The 23817-nt window shown below is 42.7% G+C and overlaps 1 long non-coding RNA gene across 1 annotated transcript; it reads right to left on the bottom strand.

The window, feature by feature from the left end:
- Positions 1 to 7882: 7882 nt before the first annotated feature.
- LOC123147112 (uncharacterized) lies at positions 7883 to 8850 on the bottom strand. The gene is made up of 2 exons (XR_006473054.1): positions 8344 to 8850; positions 7883 to 8259 (listed from the first exon to the last, which is right to left on the bottom strand). It is a non-coding gene; the product is annotated as an uncharacterized lncRNA (long non-coding RNA).
- Between the last annotated feature and the right edge of the window lie 14967 nt (positions 8851 to 23817).

Raw genomic sequence — 23817 nt, forward strand, 5'->3', positions numbered from 1 at the left:
ATGATTGGATTTTGATAATTAAAATTTCTAACATTTCTATATAACACTAATTATGCTATCATTGCATATGTCAAAATTCTATATGCTATTTCATACTAATTAAGCATCTAACACTAAAAATAGAAAAAACAACTTCTATACATCCATTAAAAACAGAAAAACAACATTATATAAAAAAATTCCATACTAACTAAACACTAATTATATCCATCTAACATGCATTCATACATATATATACTAGTGAAAAAATAATAATCTAAAAAATCTAAACTAATTAAACATACAAAATACGTATATACTAATATATACATGCATTCATACATATATACGTGTGTGTGTGTTCATCATGCTTGTGTGTGTGTATGGGCTCGGGGAGGGGCGGCGCCCATGGTGGCCGCCGGGGGCGAGGGAGAGGGGTTAGAGGGGGAGAGCTCACAGTGGGGCGACGGCGACGGCGAGGCGACGGCCGGGGGAGGCGATGGGCCGGGGCGTGACGCGGGGGCGGCAACACGGGGACAGCGCGACGGGGATGGGCCGGGGCGGTGACGGAGACGAGGGCGGCGACGGGGACGGGGGCGGCGACGGCGTTGATCGATCGGGGCGGGCGGTGCTTCAATGGGGAAACGGAGTGAGAATGAAATTTTTCGAAGTGTTGTATATATAGAAGGCACCTTTAGTACCGATTGGAGCCACCAACCGGTCCAAAAGGCCTGTTTTGGCCAGCCCAAGTGGCGGGAAGCGACCCCCTTTAGTATCGGGTGGTGGCTCCAACCGGTACTAAAGACCCCACCTTTAGTACCGGTTGGTGCCACGACCCGGTACTAAAGGGGGTGCGCAGGCGCAGGTGCGGTGCGGAAAGTTTATTCCCAGCTTGCTAGCCGAGGGGCGTCCGCACTGGTTTATAAGCCCCCGTGCGGTAGCTCTCTCGAGCTCCTCTCCAAAGCAGGCCTACTGGGCCTACATGTTCTGTGCTGCCCTGTGGGCCTACTGGGTTTCTAGTCGTATGCACGCCGCTCTGGCCCAGTAGGCGGGCTTTTTTATTTTCTTTTTTTTTTGCTTTATTTATTTTTTTATTTTTATTTTTCAGTTGTTTTTTTCTGTATTTAGAGTTTCTTTGTGAATATTTTTGCTTTAGGTACAAAAAATTACAAACTTTCTGTTAGTGCCCATAGTTTTCAAATTTGAATAGTTTAAATTTTGAATAGTTTTCAAATTGTGAATAACTTAACTTTAAAAATCAGTAAAGGCATGAAAGAATTTGTTTGCACATAAAATTTCTTCGCGTTTCAAATGCCAAAACACATAACTACCCTAACTATTACAGAGATTCCCTCCTGGGTGTGAAACACGGAAGAAAGTGATCATAGTGAAGCCGATCACATCCCAGGTCTTTGGGTGTGAAACTTTTTCTTCGTGTGTGTCCCTTTGCGCCGTAACCATGGAAAATCTTCATCATTTAACGGGATGCTCGGGTCAATATTCACTGTGAATGGAGCAATTTCATCAAACTTTTCATAATCTTCTGACATGTCTGTCTTGTCATCCACTCCCACGATGTTTCTCTTCCCAGAAAGAACTATGTGCCGCTTTGGCTCATCGTACGATGCATTCGCTTCCTTATCTTTTCTTTTTTCTCGGCTTGGTAGACATGTCCTTCACATAGAAAACTTGTGCCACATCATTGGCTAGGATGAATGGTTCGTATGCATACGCAAGATTGTTGAGATCCATTGTTGTCATTCCGTACTACGGGTCTTCCGTTACCCCGCCTCGTGTCATATTGACCCATTTGCACCGAAACAAAGGGACCTTCAAACCACGTCGATAGTCAAGTTCCCATATGTCCTGTATATAACCATAATATGTTTCCTTTCCCGTCTTGGTTTCTGCATCAAAGCGGACACCACTGTTTTGGTTGGTGCTCTTCTTATCTTGGGCGATCGTGTAAAATGTATTACCATTTATCTCGTACCCTTTGAAAGTCATTATATTCGAAGATGGTAATTGGGACAGCAAGTACAGGTCATCTTCAATAGAGGCGTCATGCATGGTACGTGTCTGCAACCAGCTGGCGAAACTCCTGGATTGTTCACATGTAATCCAGTCATCAGACCGCTCCGGGTGTTTGGAGCGTAGCAAATTCTTGTGTTCATCCATATACGGAGCCACCAAGGCGGAATTCTGTAGAACTGTGTAGTGTGCTTTAGTGAGAGAATGTCCGTCCATACATATTATTTGTTCCCCTCCTAGCGTGCCTTTTCCATCCAGTCTGCCCTTATGCCACGATTCAGGAACACCAATCGGCTTAAGGTCAGGAATAAAGTCAATACAAAACTCAATGACCTCCTCATTTTCATGGCCCTTGGAGATGATTCCTTCTGGCCTAGCACGGTTATGAACATATTTCTTTAAGACTCCCATGAACCTCTCAAAGGGGAACATATTGTGTAGAAATATAGGACCCAAAATGTTAATCTCTTCGCATAGGTGAACTAGGACGTGTGTCATGATGTTGACGAAGGATGGTGGGAACACCAACTCGAAACTGACAAGGCATTGCACCAAATCATTCTCTAACCTTGGTATGGTTTCTGGATCGATTACCTTCTAAGAGATTGCATTGAGAAATGCACATAGCTTCACAATGGCTAATCGAACATTTTCCGATAGAAGCCCCCTCAATGCAACCGGAAGCAGTTGCGTCATAATCACGTGGCAGTCATGAGACTTTAGGTTCTGGAACTTTTTCTCTGCCATGTTTATTATTCCCTTTATATTCGACAAGAAGCCAGACGGTACCTTAATACTGAGCAAGCATTCAAAGAAGATTTCCTTCTCTTCTTTGGTAAGAGTGTAGCTTGCATGACCCTGATGTATGCCGTCTTTTCCGTGCATATGTTGTTGGTCCTCCCGTGCCTCAGGTGTATCTTTTGTCTTCCCATACACGCCCAAGAAGCCAAGCAGGGTCACACAAAGATTCTTCATCACGTACATCACGTCGATTGCGGAGCGGACCTCTAGGTCTTTCCAATAGGGCAGGTCCCAAAATATAGATTTCTTCTTCCACATGGGTGCGCATCCGTCAGCGTCATTCGGAACAGGTTATCCACCTGGACCCTTTCCAAAGACCACCTTCAAATCCTTGACCATATCATGTACATCAGCACCAGTATGGTGGCGAGGCTTCATCCGGTGATCCGCCTCACCTTTGAAATGCTTGCCTTTCTTTCTTACGGGATGCCTGTTCGGAAGAAATCGACGATGTCCCAGGTACACATTCTTCTTATAATTAGCCAAATATATACTGTCGGTATCGTCCAAACAATGCGTGCATGCGCGGTATCCCTTGTTTGTCTGTCCTAAAAGGTTACTGAGAGCAGGCCAATCATTGATGGTCACGAACAGCAACGCCTTTAGGTCAAATTCTTCCCCCATGTGCTCATCCCACACACGTACACCTGTTCCATTCCACAGTTGTAAGAGTTCTTCAACTAATGGCCTTAGGTACACATCAATGTTGTTGCCAGGTTGCTTAGGGCCTTGGATGAGCACTGGCATCATAATGAACTTCCGCTTCATGCACAACCAAGGAGGAAGGTTATACAAACATAGAGTCATAGGCCATGTGCTATGGTTGCTGCTCTTCTCCCCAAAAGGATTAATGCCATCTGCGCTTAGACCAAACCATACGTTCCTTGCGTCATCTGCAAACTCCTTCCCGTATTTTCTTTCGATTTTTCTCCACTGCGACCCGTCAGCGGGTACTCTCAACTTTCCGTCTTTCTTACGGTCTTCTCTATGCCATCGCATCGCCTTGGCATGCTCTTTGTTTTGGAACAAACATTTCAACCGTGGTATTATAGGAGCAAACCACATCACCTTGGCAGGAATCTTCTTCCTGGGGTGCTCGCCCTCGACATCACCAGGGTCATCCCGGCTGATCTTATAGCGCAATGCACCACATACCGGGCAAGCGTTCAAATCCTTGTACTCACCGCGGTAGAGGATGCAATCATTAGGGCCTGCATGTATCTTCTGCACCTCTAACCCTAGAGGGCAGACAACCTTCTTTGCTTCGTACGTACTCTCAGGCAATTCGTTGTCCTTTGGACGCATATTTTTTATCATTACCAGCAACTTTCCAAATCCCTTGTCAGATACACCATTCTCTGCCTTCCATTGTAGCAATTCCAGTGTGGTGCCCAGCTTTTTCTTGTCACCTACGCAATTCGGATACAACATTTTTTTGTGATCCTCTAACATGCGCTGCAACTTCTTCTTCTCCAAATCACTTGCGCAGTTTCTCTTTGCATCGGCAATGGCCCGACCTAGATCACCAACGGGCTCATCTGATGCCTCTTCTTCAGCTTCTTCCCTCATTGCCGGCTCAGCTTCTTCCCGCATTACCGGCTTAGCTTCTTCCCCCATTGTTGTATCATCGTATTCAGGGAACCCATGGCCAAGATAGTTGTCATCGTCCTCTTCTTCTTCATTGTCTTCCATCATAACCCCTCTTTCTCCGTGCTTGGTCCAAACATTATAGTGGGGCACAAAACCGGACTTAAACAGGTGGACGTGAATGGTCTTAGAGTAATTTTGACCATTCTTACAGACAGCACATGGACAAGGCATAAAACCATCCGCCCGCTTGTTTGCCTCAGCCGCAAGTAGAAAAGTTTGCACGCCATTAATGAACTCGGGAGAGCATCGGTCGTCGTACATCCATTGTCGGCTCATCTTCAATACACAGCACCAAAAACACCAAATTAATACAAGTTCATACATAAAGTTCATACAACACTTAAATGCAACAAACAAATAACTCTCTAGCTAAAGCATTTAAATGCAACAACAAATGCGATCAAGATCGCAACTAAGGTAACAATTGATCCAGCAGCATAATGATACCAAGCCTCACTATCAATGGCATATTTTCTAATCTTTCTAATCTTCAAGCGCATTTTCTCCATCTTGATCTTGTGATCATCGACGACATCGGCAACATGCAACTCCAATTCCATCTTCTCCCCCTCAATTCTTTTCAATTTTTCTTTCAAATACTCGTTTTCTCTTTCAACTAAATTTAACCTCTCGACAATAGGGTCGGTTGGAATTTCCGGTTCACATACCTCCTAGATAAAAATATCTATGTCAACTTGATGGGCATAATCTGTCATAAACACGAAATGCAACAAATAGTTTTGAAAGAGAATATACCACATCCGAATCATAACAAGGACGAGGGCCGACGGGGCCGGATATCAAAATCATGGGACTATGTATAACAAACAACGTACGGGTAAGATAATTATACGAGTAACTATATATCCAAATCACACAAACATCAATTTTTTATATAAAATTTCATGAACAAGAGGCTCACCACAAGGTGGTGCCGGCGACGGGACGGTGCGGGCGATCGACGGTGGTTACGACGGAGATTTAGAAGGCACTAAGTAAACCACACCTACATATGCAAACTAAGTGTTATTTTGACCTCAATATGCATATAAATCAAATACTACCACATATAATTCCTCCCAAATTACTAAAACCCACAATTAATCACTATATAAACCAATGCAAGAGCTAATCTAGCAATGAGAGATGAAAGGACAAAGTTGCTAACCTTTGTGATCATTTGAATGGATGGGGGCCTGCAAATCTTGACAAATTTGGGGCAAATTTTGTGATGAACTCGAGAGGAAGAAGGGAAGAACAGAGGAGAGGGAGAGGGAAAGGGGGAAGAACAGAGTGCTGGTGGACGAAGGGTTTATATAGGATGACCTTTAGTACCGGTTTGTGCCACGAACCGGTACTAAAGGTGTTGGAGGGGCCCCACTCTGACTACATCCTGCAACCACTTTCATTAGTACCGGTTCATGGCACGAACTGGTGCTAAAGGTTCGCCACGAACCGGTACTAAAGAGCTCCTCCCGCCTAGCCATTGGAACCGGCACTAATGGACACATTAGTGCCGATTCTGTTACAAACCGGGACTAATGTGTCTCACATTTGACCCTTTTTCTACTAGTGTATATTCGGAATACATCCCTACATTACATTCATGAATTGGAGCTAGTTTTGTGTCACCCTATGTTATGACTGTTACATGATGAACCGCATCCGGCATAATTATCCATCACTGATCCAATGCCTACAAGCTTTCCATATACTGGTCTTCGCTTATTTACTTTCCCGTTGCTATTGTTAAAATCACTACAAAACACCAAAAATATTACTTTTGCTTTCATTACTCTTTTGTTACTGTTACCACTACTATCATACTACTTTGCTACTAAATACTTTGCTGCAGATATTAAGTTATCCAGGTGTGGCTAAATTGACAACTCAGTTGCTAATACTTGAGAATATTCTTTGGCTCCCCTTGTGTCGAATCAATAAATTTGGGTTGAATACTCTACCCTCGAAAGCTGTTGCGATCCCCTACACTTGTGGGTTATCAACGGGTCAGAGGACCAACAAGACCCGGAGGCCCAGAAGGCCGGCTTACGTTATGGAATAAGGAATAATCTCCTACAAAGGAAGCAATACTAGGACTCCACTTGTAATAGAATAATCCTAATCCTACTAGGACTAGTCATGTAACCCGCCCCTCCAACTTATATAAGGAGGGCCAGGGCACCCCAAGGGGGACAAGTTGTACAAGTTAGGTTTAGACAGATAAGTCAATAGCTCTCGAGATAGAGCACCCTTGTAATCATGATCATCATCATCAATATCAATGAAGCAGGATGTAGGCTTTTACTGCCACCGTGAGGGGCTGAACCTGGGCAAAACCTCGCGTCTCTCATCTCACTCAACCCCTCTCAAGCTACCACATAGATGCGTTGGCCTCGCGACTAAGTCCTGACACTAAGGACATCTACCGTGACAATTCCACGACAGTAGTAGTCACTAGCCAGTGTTTGAATGTTGTATATATCGTTGTTTCGAACTACTTATTGTCTCGAACTACTAGTGGGTTAAATGAGGGCATCACCATTCTCTAGTGTTCAGAGTATATCTCCTTTTTTCAAGTTATAATTTGAGCTTAGTGTCTTCTCGATGATGTACACTTGTTTGGGCCAGTGAGGTGTCATTGAATATGGGCCGAGTAGTAACGCAATGCCAAATAGGTCATTTATGACTCTCAGGCCGGGCTCTCAAAAGATACTCAAAAAAGGCTGGGCTCTCAAAAAAAGGAAGAATTGCGACTCTTAGGCCGACATGTGGGCGCCACCGGTGTTTTCGTGCACTTGCGCGCCGAGAGCATATTGGCGTGTGTTCAAAATTCATCCTACCTTTTGATCCCCAATCTCCCGCCCCTCCCCGACCTCTGGAATCTCGATTCCTACTTCAGTTCTCCCAAATCCCCCTCATGTACTCCCTGTACTCAAGTGCACTATCATGTCGCTGCTACCTCTTGAGCACTGCGTTGGATTTCCCCGAAGAGGGGACACTACAAGAAATATGTTAATACGTGACGGTACTAATCTGTCATGGATCAGCGGAAAACTGTCATGGGTGCCCATGCATGACGGATTTGAAATTTGTCATGTATATCGCGTCATAATTTGATATCATACCGTCCTTGACGGTTCTTGACCGTCACGGATCTGCCTCAAGCATGCTTAACTGACATGCTTCTAACGACGTTAACATGTTTGCCACGTCATCATTTGACATGGATCTAACATGGCAGCCCATGTAGAAATCAGCCCAGTTAAAATTTGGCCCACCAATTTCGATTATATCCAGGAGTGACGGCCCATATAGCAATCAACCCAATTAAAACTTTGGCACATTAAACTATGGTCGGTCCAAGGCCCACTAATTCACTACAAGCGGTCATGTCTCAACAAAAAACCCACCTCTAATCTCATCTCTTTCTCTTGGTCCATGGAAATTTTAATCCAACATGATTGTCAAAAAAATACATGCTCATTTCATTAAATTAAACAAAGGTTACATAAACAAACCGGAAAATACACATCTACAGGAGCAAAAAATCCCGAAAAACTTAAAATTACGAACATCTCGTGGAGAAAACTAAGCTACTCTACAGCTCCTCAGGCGCCGGGGCGCTCGCCATATGTTAACTTTGGTTAATTCCAGTGTCTTTATGGCCACCAATTCGGCCATACTCGCCAAAGTCATCGGAGAGAGACCCCATTTTTGCAACCATCTTGCCTCGAACCATGCTCCTGGAAGGGCACTCTGTCTCCACCGACGAAGACTCCATAGAGCCTGTATTACCTGCATGTTGAGAAGCCCCAAGAACGTCTCGAAAAAACAAAAATGAACGGATGGAAAAGTCAAAAGCAACAGGCGGAGGTAGACCTGGTGCCTGGTGGGACTACGGCTCACAGCCTGCAAAGGATCACGCCGGTCCGATGCGGCAGAACTCCACCAGGCGCGTCGTCAGGTGAAGGCTGAAGCGGGACCTTGAGCGCGCCCATAGTCATCACGCCCAGCCCCTCCAGCTTGTGCACGCCCACGAGGGACCTTGTCGCTCCATGCAGCAAGATGGGCACCATCCGCAGCAACGGCACCGGCGCCGCGAGCACTAGGTCCGCCTTCAGCGGCGTCCTCGGCTGCGAGACGAGGCTAACATCGCGGAGGCAGACGGCCGTTGCGGGATGCAAAGGGGAAGATGGTCGTGGATAAAGAGGTTGCAGCGGCAGCTAACGCGACCGATGCGGGATGCAGAGAGGAAGATGGCCATGGACGGCGAGGTTGCGGTGGCTGCCGGCCTTTTTCTTGGTGCAGTGGCAGCGGCCATGGATGGGGAGGGCGGAGGATTGGAGGATCTGGAAGAGGCCGACTGAGATCCACTTCCTCCCAGGTGGAAGAAAAGTGGTCGTCTCGTGGGTGGATCGAAGGAAACACAAGAAAGAGGGGAGGTTTCGCTGCCGTTGGATACGGGAGGATCGGACGGTGGCTGGCTGCGATCCGTGGGAGGGTTGGAACTACCAATCAGAACGCAGGATTTGCCTCATGCCAGGTACACTCCTCGTGAACCTTTAGTGGGCTTTTGTGTGATTCAGACCAGCGGAGTGAAGCTGGCCTTGATTTTATTTTTATTTTTATTAACAAATTAAGGTACCCTTGTAAAGTAACTTGCAACAAAAATTATCCTATATGTACCACAATACAATATTTACATGTAATATACTACTGATATGATATTCTATAGTTGTTTAATGTTTTATCTGATTTAATATTTCTATACTTTAAATGGATTTACACATTACTATTAAAAATAAATCCATTATGAACCACATGTAGCTGAAATAAGGTTTAAATTTCAAAAATAACTATATGTAAAGATGTATATTTTCATTTTAGCTTATGTCCTATAGATAGATGAAAATATAGACTATTTGTTAGGGATAATTCGAACTTGTATTTGCAAGCTATCGAAAAAAAGATCATAATATCTAAAATTGGTTAGAAATTTATGAAAACTAGTATGGGGCCCTATCCATACCTCATGTGTTTGTGTTAAAATTTTAGGTAACTTCAAAAAATGCGGACTATAGATTGCTCTGTAAGGCATGCATATTTTCGGAAGCTTAGAAACCGAACTATATTTTGGCCGAAAGGGCATGCAAGTGTAGTTGCACACGAGGTGGACAACAAACTAAAAAAAGCATGAGGGCTTATTTTCATTTGGATCTGGAATATTCTTCTTGGCATGCCTAAATAAATGTATAATAGGCCAATATTTTTTATGTTCTCATTAACATAGACTTGCATAAGGCCTAAACATAGACTTGCTAGCAAAAATATGATTTTTCAAACCAATTTTCTAAACATTTATTATGGGTTCAAGCAATTTTTCTCGCGTTCCTTTTCTATCGGTTTCCTTTTTATTTTCCAAGTTCATGTCTATATTTGTTCTTGATTTTATTTTTTCCCCATTTGAAAAAATAAATATAATAAATTTACCAGTACCACAATAATACTTTAATAGAGTATTAGTGCATTTGAAAAAATGGTCAACATGTTTTTGGGAAATGTCTCATACGTATTAAAAAATTATCGATGTGTTTTTGAAAAATGTTCGCCATGCATTAATAAAAATGACAACGTGTATTTTTTATAAAATATCCAATGTGTTTTTAGGAAGTGTTAGACGTGTAATACTTGTGCATGCTTTTGGTCCTGAATGAATATACATATATTTACACAACAATTTTGAATACACATTGAATAGTTTTTATTCATGTACAGTTTAGGAAAATTTCATGTTTGGCACTTCAAGGTACACAATAATGAAAATAAATAAATATTTTAAATACGCAATATTTGCAATTTTTATATGAGAAAAATTAAATTTAAAAATAAGCACAAAGTTGGAAAGTAAAATAGGAAAAAGATAGGAAATCCACCAGGAATATCGGGCAAGTCTTTTTTTATTAAAATATGTAAACAACATAGTTGGGCTGGCCCAGTTATGTGCCCTGTCCGAGACGTACGTGGATTGTGCTAATACATATATCTAGCTCAGTGTTATCGGCGATTGACTTGTAGTCTGATGGTTTGATGCTCAGCAGGTTATTCATAAGGTCGCAGGTTCGACTCTCCATTGTGCCAATTAATTTTGCTATTATTTCTCTCAGTTGTAAATGACATGTGGGACCAACACTTTATGCCCATTACTGTTTGCTGATGTGGCACACAGTAGCCACGAGCACATTTTTCTCGTATTACTTCCAAGGGCTCTACAAGAGCAACTGATACTGATATGTGGGCCATACAATGGGCACCCGCATGCACTCTGGCTGATTGGTTTGAACAACATGTGGGTCAAACAAGGAATTTTTCTCGTATTACTTCCAAGGGCTCTATAAGAGCAACTGACACTGATATGTGGGCCATATAATGGGCACCCGCATGCACTCTGGCTGATTGGTTTGAACAACATGTGGGTCAAACAAGGCATTTTTCTCGTATTACTTCCAAGGGCTCTATAAGAGCAATTGACATTGATATGTGGGCCATACAATGGGCACCCGCATGCACTCTGGCTGATTGGTTTGAACAACATGTGGGTCAAACAAGGGGAGCAATCTGTGATGGTCCGAATATACACTATATAAAGGAAAAAAGCTAGGTCCAACTAGTCGATCTGTGATAGTTTTTGTGACGGCATCTTGATGTCCGTCATGAAGTGGTCAATGTTTTCTGGGCTCATTCGTATCTTGCTGGTCGGTGACGGTTACCATGACGGATCAGAAAAATCGTCACCGACTGTGACGGAATTCTGGAACGTCACCGGAAATCCGTCATAGATTAACAGATTTCTTGTAGTGAGAGGATGATGCAGCAAAGTAGCGTAAGTATTACCCTCAGTTTTTGAGAACCAAGGTATCAATCCAGTAGGAGGCCACGCGCGAGTCCCTCGTACCTACACAAAACAAATAGCTCAACGCAACCAACGCGATTAGGGGTTGTCAATCCCTTCACGGTCACTTACGACAGTGAGATCTGATAGATATGATAGATAATATTTTTGGTATTTTTGATATAAAGATGCAAGATAAAATAAAAAGCAAAGTAAAAAAAGCAAAGCAATAATAATGTGATGGAAGATTGATATGAGGAGAATAGACCCGGGGCCATAGATTTCACTAGTGGCTTCTCTCAAGAGCATAAGTATTCTACGGTGGGTGAACAAATTACTGTTGAGCAATTGACAGAATTGAGCATAGTTATGAGAGTATCTAGGTATGATCATGTATATAGGCATCACGTCCGAGACAAGTAGACCGACTCCTGCCTGCATCTACTACTATTACTCCACTCATCGACCGCTATCTAGCATGCATCTAGAGTATTAAGTTCAAGAAAACAGAGTAACGCCTTAAGAAAGATGACATGATGTAGAGGGATAAATTCATGAAATATGATAAAAAACCATCTTGTTATCCTCGATGGCAACAATACAATACGTGCCTTGCTGCCCATTCTGTCACTGGGAAAGGACACCGCAAGATTGAACCCAAAGCTAAGCACTTCTCTCTAGTAGGCCAAACCAAACTGATAATTCGAAGAGACTTGCAAAGATAACCAATCATACATAAAAGGATTCAGAGAAGATTCAAATATTGCTCATAGATAATCTTGATCATAAACCCACAATTCATCGATCTCAACAAACACACCGCAAAAAGAAGATTACATCGAATAGATCTCCACGAGAGAGGGGGAGAACATTGTATTGAGATCCAAAAAGAGAGAAGAAGCCATCTAGCTACTAACTATGGACCCGAAGGTCTGAGGTAAACTACTCACACTTCATTGGAGGGGCTATGGTGATGATGTAGAAGCCCTCCGTGGTGGATTCCCCTTCCGGCGGAGCTCCGGAATAGGCCCCAAGATGGGATCTCGTGGGTAAAGAAGGTTGCGGCGGTGGAATTAGGTTTTTGGCTCCGTATCTGATCGTTTGGGGGTACGTAGGTATATATAGGAGGAAGGAGTACGTCAGTGGAGCAAAGGGGGGCCCACGAGGCAGGGGGCACGCCCTAGAGGGGCGCGCCCTCCACCCTCGTGACCGCCTCCTTTCTTTATTGACGGGGGGTCCAAGTCTCCTGGATCATATTCGGTGAGAAAATCACGTTCCCGAAGGTTTCATTTCGTTTGGACTCCGTTTGATATTCTGTTTCTTCGAAACACTGAAATAGGCAAAAAAAACAGCAAATCTGGGTTCGGCCTTCGGTTAATAGGTTAGTCCCAAAAGTAATATAGAAGTGGAAAATAAAGCCCAATATGGTCCAAAACAGTAGATAATATAGCATGGAGCAATCGAAAATTATAGATACGTTGGAGACGTATCAGGCATCCCCAAGCTTAATTCCTGCTCGTCCTCGAGTAGGTAAATGATAAAAAGGAATTTTTGATGTGGAGTGCTACTTGGCATAATTTCAATGTAACTCTTCTTAATTGTGGTATGAATATTCGGATCCGAAAGATTCAAGACAAAAGTTCATATTGACATAAAAATAATAATACTTCAAGCATACTAACTAAGCAATTATGTCTTCTCAAAATAACATGGCCAAAGAAAGTTTATCCCTACAAAATCATATAGTTTAGTCATGCTCCATTTTTTCACACAATAAAGCTCTCATCATGCACAACCCCGATGACAAGCCAAGCAATTGTTTCATACTTTAATAATCTCAAACTTATAAACCTGCACGCAATACATGAGCGTGAGCCATGGATATAGCACTATGGGTGGAATAGAGTATGATGATGGGGGTTATGTGGAGAAGACAAAAAGGAGAAGATCTCACATCAACGAGGCTACTCAATGGGCTATGGAGATGCCCATCGATTGATGTTAATGCAAGGAGTAGGGATTGCCATGCAACAGATGCACTAGAGCTATAAATGTATGAAAGCTCAACAAAAGAAACTAAGTGGGTGTGCATCCAACTTGCTTTCTCACGAAGACCTAGGGCATTTGAGGAAGCCCATTGTTGGAATATACAAGCCAAGTTCTATAATGAAAAATTCCCACTAGCATATGAAAATGACAAAACAAGAGACTATCTATCATGAAGATTATGGTGCTACTTTGAAGCACAAGTGTGGAAAAAAGGATAGTAGCATTGCCCCTTTTATTTATTTATTTATTTTGGGCCTTCTTTTTTTCTTTGGCCTTTCTCTTTTTTTATTGGGACAATGCTCTATTGAATGATGATCATCACACTTATATTTATTTACAACTCAATGGTTACAACTCGATACTAGAACAAAGTATAACTCTGCATGAATGCCTCCGGCAGTGTACCGGGATATGCAATGAATCAGGAGTGACATGTATGAAAGAATTATGAACGATGGCCTTGCCACGAATACTATGTCAACTACATGATCATGCTAGCAATATGACAATGATGAAAGTGGCATGATGAATGGAATGGTGGAAAGTTGCATGGCAATATATCTCGGAATGGCTATGGAAATGCCATAACAGGTAGGTATGATGGCTGTTTTGAGGAATATATAAGGAGGTTTATGTGTGAAAGAGCATATCATATCACGGGGTTTGGATGCACCGGCTAAGTTTGCACCAACTTTCAATGTGAGAACGGGCAATGCACGGTGCCGAAGAGGCTAGCAAATGATGGAAGGGTGAGAGTGCGTATGATCCATGGACTCAACATTAGTCATAAAGAACTCATATACTTATTGCAAAAATCTACAAGCCATCAAAAACCAAAGCACTACGCGCATGCTCCTAGGGGGATAGATTGGTAGGAAAAGACCATCACTCGTCCCCGACCGCCACTCATAAGGAGGACAATCAAAGAACACCTCATGTTTCAAATTTGTTACATAACATTTACCATACGTGCATGCTACGGGACTTGCAAACTTCAACGCAAGCATTTCTCAAATTCACAACTACTCAACTAGCACGACTTTGATATTATCACCTCCATATCTCAAAACAATTATCAAGCACCAAACTTCTCTTGGTATTCAACGCACTCAAAAGAAAGTTTTACAAATCTTGAATACCAAGCATATTAAGATTTTTAAGCAAATTACCATGCTATTTAAGACACTCAAAATAATCTAAGTGAAGCATGAGAGATCAATAGTTTCTATAAAACAAATCCACCACCGTGCTCTAAAAGATATAAGTGAAGTACATAGAGCAAAACTATAAAGCTCAAAAGATCTAAGTGAAGCACATAGAGCAAAACTATAAAGCTCAAAAGATTTAAGTGAAGCACATAGAGTATTCTAATAAATTCCAATTCATGTATGGCTCTAAAAAAGTGTGTACAGCAAGGATGATTGTGGTAAACTAAAAAATCAAAGACTCAAATCATACAAGATGCTCCAAGCAAAACACATATCATGTGGTGAATAAAAATATAGCTCCAAGTAAAGTTACCGATGGAAGTAGACGAAAGAGGGGATATGCCTTCCGGGGGCATCCCCAAGCTTTGACTTTATGGTGTCCTTAGATTATCTTCGGGGGTGCCATGGGCATCCCCAAGCTTAGGCTCTTGCCACTCCTTGTTCCATAATCCATCAAAAGATTTCACCCAAAACTTGAAAACTTCACAACACAAAACTCAACAGAAATCTCGTGAGCTCTGTTAGCGAAAGAAAACAAAAGACCACTTCAAGGTACTGTAATGAACTCATTCTTTATTTATATTGGTGTTAAACCTACTGTATTCCAACTTCTCTATGGTTTATCAACTATTTTACTAGCCATAGATTCATCAAAATAAGCAAACAACACACGAAAAACAGAATCTGTCAAAAACAGAACAGTCTGTAGTAATCTGTAACTAACGCAAACTTCTGGAACTCCAAAACATCAGCCAAAATAGGACGACCTAGGCAATTTGTTTATTCATTAGAAGCAATTGGAATCACTATTTTATCACGTTCTGGTGATATGCAACAATTGTTTTCGTGAACCGAAAGTTTCTAGAAATTACAGCAAGATCAAATAACTATCATCCAAGAAGATCCTATAGGTTTAACTTGGCACAAACACCAATTAAAACATAAAACCACATCTAAACAGAAGGTAGATGGATTATTTTTTCCTAAATAGAAACAAAAAGCAAAAAATAAAATAAAATTGGGTTGCCTCCCAACAAGCGCTATCGTTTAACGCCCTTAGCTAGGCATAAAGGCAAGGATAGATCTAGGTATTGCCATCTTTGGTAGGCAATCCATAAGTCGCTCTCATGATAGATTCATATGGTAATTTTATTTTCTTCCTAGGGAAGTGTTCCATGCCCTTTTTAATGGAAATTGGAATCTAATATTCTCTTCCTTCATATCAATAATTGCACCAATGGTTCTAAGGAAAGGTCTACCAAGAATAATAGGACAAAAAGGATTGCAATCTATATCAAGAACGATAAAATCTACGGGCACATAATTCCTATTTGCAACAATAAGAACATCATTAATTCTTCCCATAGGTTTCATAATAGTGGAATCTGCAAGGTGCAAGTTCAGAGAGCAATCATCAAAATCGCGGAAATCTAGCAAATCACACAAAGTTTTGGAATAGTGGAGACACTAGCACCCAAATCACATAAAGCATAAAATTCATGATCCTTAGTCTTAATTTTAATAGTTGGTTCCCATTCATCATAAAGTTTTCTAGGGATAGAAACTTCCAACTCAAGTTTTTCTTCATAAGATTGATTCAAGGCATCAATAATATCTTTAGTAAACGCTTTATTTTGACTATAAGCATGAGGAGAATTTAGCACGGATTGCAAAAAGGAAATACAATCAATTAAAGAGCAACTTTCATAATTAAATTCCTTGAAATCCAATATAGTGGGTTTAGCAACATCTAGGGTTTTACTCTTTTCAATCCCACTTTTATCAATTTCATCATCAAGGTCTAAAAACTCCGAATTTTTGGAACGCCTTCCAGGTAAAGGAGGATCATATTCAGTCTCATCAAGATTCATATTGCAAAACAAAGATTTAATAGGGGACACATCAATAACTTTTAGATCTTCATCTCGATTTTCATAGGAATTGGAAGAACACGCTTTAATAAAGGCATCTTTCGTAGCATGCATCCTAGCGGTTCTTTCCTTGCACTCATCAATGGAAATTTTCATGGCTTTGATAGACTCATTGATATCATGCTTAGGAGTGATAAATCTAAGCTTTAAAGAATCAACATCAAGAGAAATTTTATCAACGTTCCTAGCCAATTCATCAACTTTAAGCAGTTTCTCTTCAAGCAAAGCATTGAAATTCTTTTGCGAATTCATAAACTCTTTAACACTAGTCTCAAATTCAGAGGGCATATTATTAAAATTTACATAAGAGTTGTTGTAGGAATTTCCATAATTATTAGAAGGATTACTAGGATAAGGCCTAGGATTAAAGTTCCCTCTATACGCGTTGTTATCAAAATTATTTCTACCAACAAAATTCACATCCATAGATTCATTATTATTCTCAATCAAAGTTGACAAAGGCATATCATTAGGATCAGAAGAAACACTCTTAGTAGGAAATAATTTCATAAGTTCATCCATCTGTCCACTCATAACATTAATTTCTTCTATCGCATGCACTTTGTTATTAGTAGATCTTTCAGTGTGCCATTGAGAATAATTAACGATAATATTTTCTAGGAGTTTAGTAGCATCTCCTAAAGTGATTTCCATAAAAGTGCCTCCCGCGGTCGAATCTAAAAGATTTCTAGAAGCAAAATTCAATCCGGCATAAAAAATTTGTATAATCATCCACAGATTCAAACCATGAGTAGGACAATTACGTATAATTAATTTCATTCTCTCCCAAGCTTGTGCAACATGTTCATGATCAAGTTGCTTAAAATTCATAATATCGTTTCTAAGAGAGATGATCTTAGCGGGAGGAAAATACTTAGAGATAAAAGCATCTTTGCATTTGTTCCAAGAATCAATACTATTATTAGGCAAAGATGAAAACCAAGCTTTAGCACGATCTCTAAGCGAAAAAGGAAATAGCTTCAATTTAACGATATCATTATCAACATCTTTCTTCTTTTGCATATCACATAAATCAACGAAGCTATTTAGATGAGTAGCGTCATCTTCACTAGGAAGGCCGGCGAATTGATCTTTCATAACAAGATTCAACAAAGCAGTATTGATATCACAAGATTCAGTATTGGTAAGAGGAGCAATCGGAGTGCTAAGGAAATCATTATTGTTGGTATTGGTAAAGTCACACAATTTGGTATTATCTTGAACCATCGTGACAAGCAAGCAATCCAACACACGAGCAAACAAAAAGCAAGCGAAGAAAAAGGCAAACGGAAAACAGAGGGCGAATAAAACGGCAAGGGTGAAGTGGGGGAGAGGAAAACGAGAGGCAAATGGCAAATAATGTACTGCGAGAGATAAGGGATTGTGATGGGTACTTGGTATGTTGACTTTTGCATAGACTCCCCGGCAACGGCGCCAGAAATTCTTCTTGCTACCTCTTGAGCATTGCGTTGGATTTCCCCGAAGAGGAGAGGATGATGCAGCAAAGTAGCGTAAGTATTTACCTCAGTTTTTGAGAACCAATGTATCAATCCAGTAGGAGACCACGCGCGAGTCCCTCGTACCTACATAAAACAAATAGCTCAACGCAACCAACGCGATTAGGGGTTGTCAATCCCTTCACGGTCACTTACGACAGTGAGATCTGATAGATATGATAGATAATATTTTTTGTATTTTTGATATAAAGATGCAAGATAAAATAAAATAAAAGTAAAAAAGCAAAGCAATAATAATGTGATGGAAGATTGATATGATGAGAATAGACCCGGGGGCCATAGATTTCACTAGTGGCTTCTCTCAAGAGCATAAGTATTCTACGGTGGGTGAACAAATTACTGTTGAGCAATTAACAGAATTGAGCATAGTTATGAGAGTATCTATGTATGACCATGTATCCAGCATGCATCTAGAGTATTAAGTTCAAGAAAACAGAGTAATGCCTTAAGCAAGATGACATGATGTAGAGGGATAAATTCATGCAATATGATAAAAACCCCATCTTTTTATCCTCGATGGCAACAATACAATACGTGCCTTGCTGCCCCTTCTGTCACTGGGAAAGGACACCGTAAGTTTGAACCAAAAGCTAAGAACTTCTCCTATTGCAAGAAAAACCAATCTAATAGGCCAAACCAAACTGATAATTCGAAGAGACTTGCAAAGAGAACCAATAATACATAAAAGAATTCAGGGAAGATTCAAATATTTCTCATAGATAATCTTGATCATAAACCCACAATTCATTGGTCTCAACAAACACACCGCAAAAAGAAGATTACATCGAATGGATCTCCACGAGAGAGGGGGAGAACATTGTATTGAGATCCAAAAAGAGAGAAGAAGCCATCTAGCTACTAACTATGGACCCGAAGGTCTGAGGTAAACTACTCACACTTCATCGGAGGGGCTATGGTGATGATGTAGAAGCCCTCCGTGGTGGATTCCCCTTCAGGCGGAGCTCCGGAACAGGCCCCAAGATGGGATCTCGTGGGTACAGAAGGTTGCGGCGGTGGAATTAGGTTTTTGGCTCTGTATCTGATCGTTTGGGGGTACGTAGGTATATATAGGAGGAAGGAGTACGTCGGTGGAGCAAAGGGGGCCCACGAGGCAGGGGGCACGCCCTAGGGGGGCACGCCCTCCACCCTCGTGGCCGCCTCCTTTCTTTCTTGACGGGGGGTCCAAGTCTCCTGGATCATATTCGGCGAGAAAATCACGTTCCCAAAGGTTTCGTTCTGTTTGGACTCCGTTTGATATTCCGTTTCTTCGAAACACTGAAATAGGCAAAAAAACAGCAAATCTGGGCTGGGCCTCCGGTTAATAGGTTAGTCCCAAAAGTAATATAAAAGTGGAAAATAAAGCCCAATATGGTCCAAAACAGTAGATAATATAGCATGGAGCAATCAAAAATTATAGATACGTTGGAGACGTATCAGTCGCCTGTCAACGCGGATCTCCGAGCTAGAGATCCTGAGGTCTGTCCTGCATTCAGGCGTTGCGTGCTGTTGCTCAACACTGGCATGGCGGCGCTTGACGACCAGTTTGCCGGCAAAGTGTTGATGGTAACCATCAACAGCGACCAACCTCCCATCTCGCCGGGCGACCTTGTCAAAGCTCTTGGCATTGCACATGGCATCCAAATAAGTGACTTGCTCATCGAAGTCTGTTCGCCACCGCCTGATTTCTTCGTCAGGTTCTAAACAACTTTCGACTGCAGTCGTGTGTTCGAATCTTCCTGGCATTTGTTCTGCGATGGCGCGCTGGTGAGCTTTGATCGGTGGCACCCAGGATGGGGCTCGGTGCCCTCTGAGCTTGAGTTTTTAACAAAGCTTACCTTCCACGGCATGCCTCGACGTGCTTGGAACAGAGAGTCCATGAATGAGCTTATCAACGACCTTGGAGGTGAGCTCGTAAGTATGTTTGTTCCTCCAGATAGCTGGGCTGTGACGGTTATGAAGAAGTCGTCCACCATACCGAAGGTGATTGGTGTTGAGATATTGGTGCAGGAACCAGGGTTGTACTCTTCATCACCACCAAGGCCGCTGCGGACCACGTTAGGGATGTACCTGTATCGAGTGTTTGTGCATGTCGAAGAAGTGGTCAATCCATCAATTGAAGTCCTGCTGCCGCCGGTGGTGCTCGAGTCCGTCGACGACGTCCATTACAGGAGTCAACGTCAGACTTTCCCCGTGTTGCTCGGAACAATGGATGGCACAGGGCCTACTCCATCGCACGGCGGAGGCCACTGCTTCTTTGGGAGAAGAGGCAGGGTTGGCTGCCTGTATGTGCTCTAATTTGAGGTAACAACTGAATCTTGTCAGATACTAGTTAAATCCGAGCTATGGGTGTGAAGCACTGATGTGCCAGTACATTTGATTGTGACCTGTTCTATTTTTTAACCTGAACTTTTTTTAGAAAGGGTTGTACGTCAACTTAATGTTCTAGCAGAACTTATATGTTGTGTTGTCTGTCTATTTCTTTGCACAACATTTAAGATATTTCCCCATCATTGATAAAGACGATGAACCATTATGTACGAGTTCGTTGGTTTCAACATAGCCCTACCCGTAGCAATCCACTGCTTCCACCCTGATTGTGCCGCCTGCGTGAAATATTTGTATGCAAGTTTAGTGTGCTATGATGTTTTATATGATTGTATCAACTATATAAGTTTTTACTGAGCATCATCAATGCATATGGTTGAAAGATGTATTTACGAGCATCGATCGATGGGTCTCTCTCTCTCACACACACACACATGCACACATGCACAAGTGGGACCCGTTTAATTATTTCTTCGCTCGTGACAGCTTTTAATTAGGTTCCACTGTACTCTAACTTTTTTCTTAAAGTATTAATTAAGCTCAGTGACTTTAAAAAGTTGTACAGAAGCCCTGTTTGGGCTTTTCCGGCGTCGCTGAATGTGGGCTGAGTAGCCATGTAAGGTTGTACTGTACTACACAGGCCTTTTTTCAACATCAGCAATGCAACTGGGCCGACAGTTGTACACAATATCCGGGTCAACTTGTTATTCTCCGTCCCGCTGGGCTGCAAATCTTTCCTAGGAGGGATGCATTAGGCTTAACAAGAAAATGGGATTTAAGAAATAATAAATGGGATGTAATTATAAAAACTGGGCAGTAACTATAAAAAATGCACCAAACACGTAATTAGTTTAAAAAATATATTATTTTTGGAATTTGAAAATCTTAATTTCATTATTTGTTGCGTGCGCAGTATTTCGTTGGATTTTTACATAATACAAATTTATTTTGAAATTATATTTAATCTGACTAGAAATTTTGGAATAAAAATATTTCGGATCCCATCAAAATGTGGGAAATTTTATTAAATTCTGTTTTGAGCGGTTGGTTGAAATTATTAATCGTTGTCCTAGCTAGAAAATGGGTTGTACTTTTAACAAACTATAAATGGGCTATACTAAATTTTAGTAGAATTCAAAAATGGGTTGTACATTGATACAAATCGCAAATTGGTTATATGTTCTCTGCCACACACTTGTGGGACTACTAAATTGACGCGTCCCCTAAAAAAGCAAAAACTAAGTTGACGTGTATGCAAGGCTTTGTCAACTTATAGTCAACACACGGTTCTAGCAGCAGTGACCGTTGAATGTCCATTCAACGGATGTCGTGCTTCTTCTTCAATCTCGGATATTCTTGCTTCAGCCGCCCAAAAATGATTCCTCCCCCTGACATTTGGGGCGCGCCATTTCGGAGGCTGACCTGTGAGACTACTAAGTTGACGCGTACCAAGGGCTTTGTCAACTTAGTCAATATAAACGATTCTAGCTGCAGTGACTGTACGATGTCCATCCAACGGCCGTCGTGCTTCTTCAACCTCTGGTCTTCTTGCTCCAGCCGCCCAAACCAGCGTCGGTCATGCAGCATGCTCCTGCCTCCTGTGGCCGGCTGTGATGCCGCGGAGGCCTCACCGCCCCCTACTACTCCCATCGCTAGTCAGGCCATACCTCTACTCACCCACACCCCCTGTTATTCTGCGGCGATGGCAGCCTCACACCGCAGCCGAACCAGTGAACCCTCGTACTCCTCTCCGTGTGGGCATCCACTGCCGCGTCTTCCCCGGCTCCACGTCATCTCCTTCCTAGGCCTCGCCGTCATCCACCGCCCTAGTGCTCTTGGCACGGCGTGGTTAACATGGTCAAGGAATGACTTTCATCAAAAGAGTACTGTATGTGAAGAGGCTAACAGTTGGGTCCACGGCCGCAGCAAGGAAGTTCCTCCTTATTACGCAAAAAATAATGATTCCTCCACCTGACAACAGGGACCCACCGGACGCGCCACCGTATTTCATGAAAAAAAAACATTTCCCCCTGACTGCTGGGACCCACCAGCTACATCTTTGCACGCAAGGAAGTGTCTGATAGTCGGGACCCACCTGGTCAAAGCGTACGTAGCGTTGTCATTCTAGTTGCGAATGTGTACGTACATATTGGTCGATCAGTCTGTCTGCAGGCTGCAGCGATGAACCGTGGCTGTGTAAGGAAGGGCACGTGTCATAGTAGAGGCGCGCATGTAGCATGTCAGGCAGTCCCGTTAATATCGTGTACACGTACGTACAGTGGCCAGGGTGCAAGAAAATAAATACGGTCACGTACGCACATATGGGTGGGGTCTCGAACGCCTTTTGGTGCATATGTACGGCCAGGTCTCGTGTACATGGCTGGGCCGAAACAGAGAAACTGCGTCATCGTGTTCATGGGGAGGCAATGAAATGTGGCGTGTTCATCGGGAGGTGACGAAATACATTGTGTTCATCGGGAGCCAACTGGCTTGGATGGAACAGCCGATCAAAACGAGGCCTGGTGTACCACAGAACGGAGGAAACGGCCTTGTGTTCAACCGACCACGGTCGAAACAGGATCATATTCATTGGGAGGGGTCTAGCGTATCGCAAAATGGAGAAAACAGACTTCTCTTGGACCTCCTACGGTCGAAACGGGGTCCTGTTGATCGGGAGGGGTGTGGCGTACCGCAAAACGGAGGAAACGGACTTGTCTTGGAGCGTTAAGGTCGAAATGGGGGTCCTGTTCATTGGGAGGGGTGTGGCGTACCACAAAACGGGACTCAAGCAATACTGTTCATCTCCACCGTTGACCTCCTCCAGTCTCCACGGGCTATTGTTCATCCACCATCGACCTCCTCCAGCCTCCACTTGCGACTGTTCATCCACGGGCTCCTGTTCATCTAGCCTCCACCACTCCTCCACCGGCTACTGTTCAACCAGCCCTCTCCATGGGGTCCTGTTCAACCACCCCTCCACGAGCTACTGTTCATACAGCCCTCCACCGGCTACTGTTCAACCAGTCCTCCACGGGGTCGTTGGAATCGGCACTAATGGACACATTAGTGCCGGTTTTGTTACAAACCGGTACTAATGTGCTTCACATTAGGCCGTTTTTCTACTAGTGTGTTCATCCAGCCCTCCACGGGGTCTTGTTCATCCACCCCAACCGGCTCGATCAGTGTCCTGTTCATCCAGCAGCAATGGCCTCTACTACCATGGGGTCCTGTTCATCCAACCCCCCACCGGGAACTATTCATCCAAACCCCCGTAACAACGCTCACTGTTCATCAAGGTAAGGAGGCAGCAGGGTTTGATCGGCTTCAGAAGAGGATATTATGTTAGGAAGCCTCGGAGTGATCATGAGGATCATGGGAGAAGAGGAAATAGCCCCAGCGCTACACCAAATACAAGGAAGAGGAGGCCCAGACAG

This window comes from Triticum aestivum, chromosome 7A (genome assembly GCF_018294505.1).
Source record: "Triticum aestivum cultivar Chinese Spring chromosome 7A, IWGSC CS RefSeq v2.1, whole genome shotgun sequence".
Lineage (NCBI taxonomy): Eukaryota > Viridiplantae > Streptophyta > Magnoliopsida > Poales > Poaceae > Triticum > Triticum aestivum.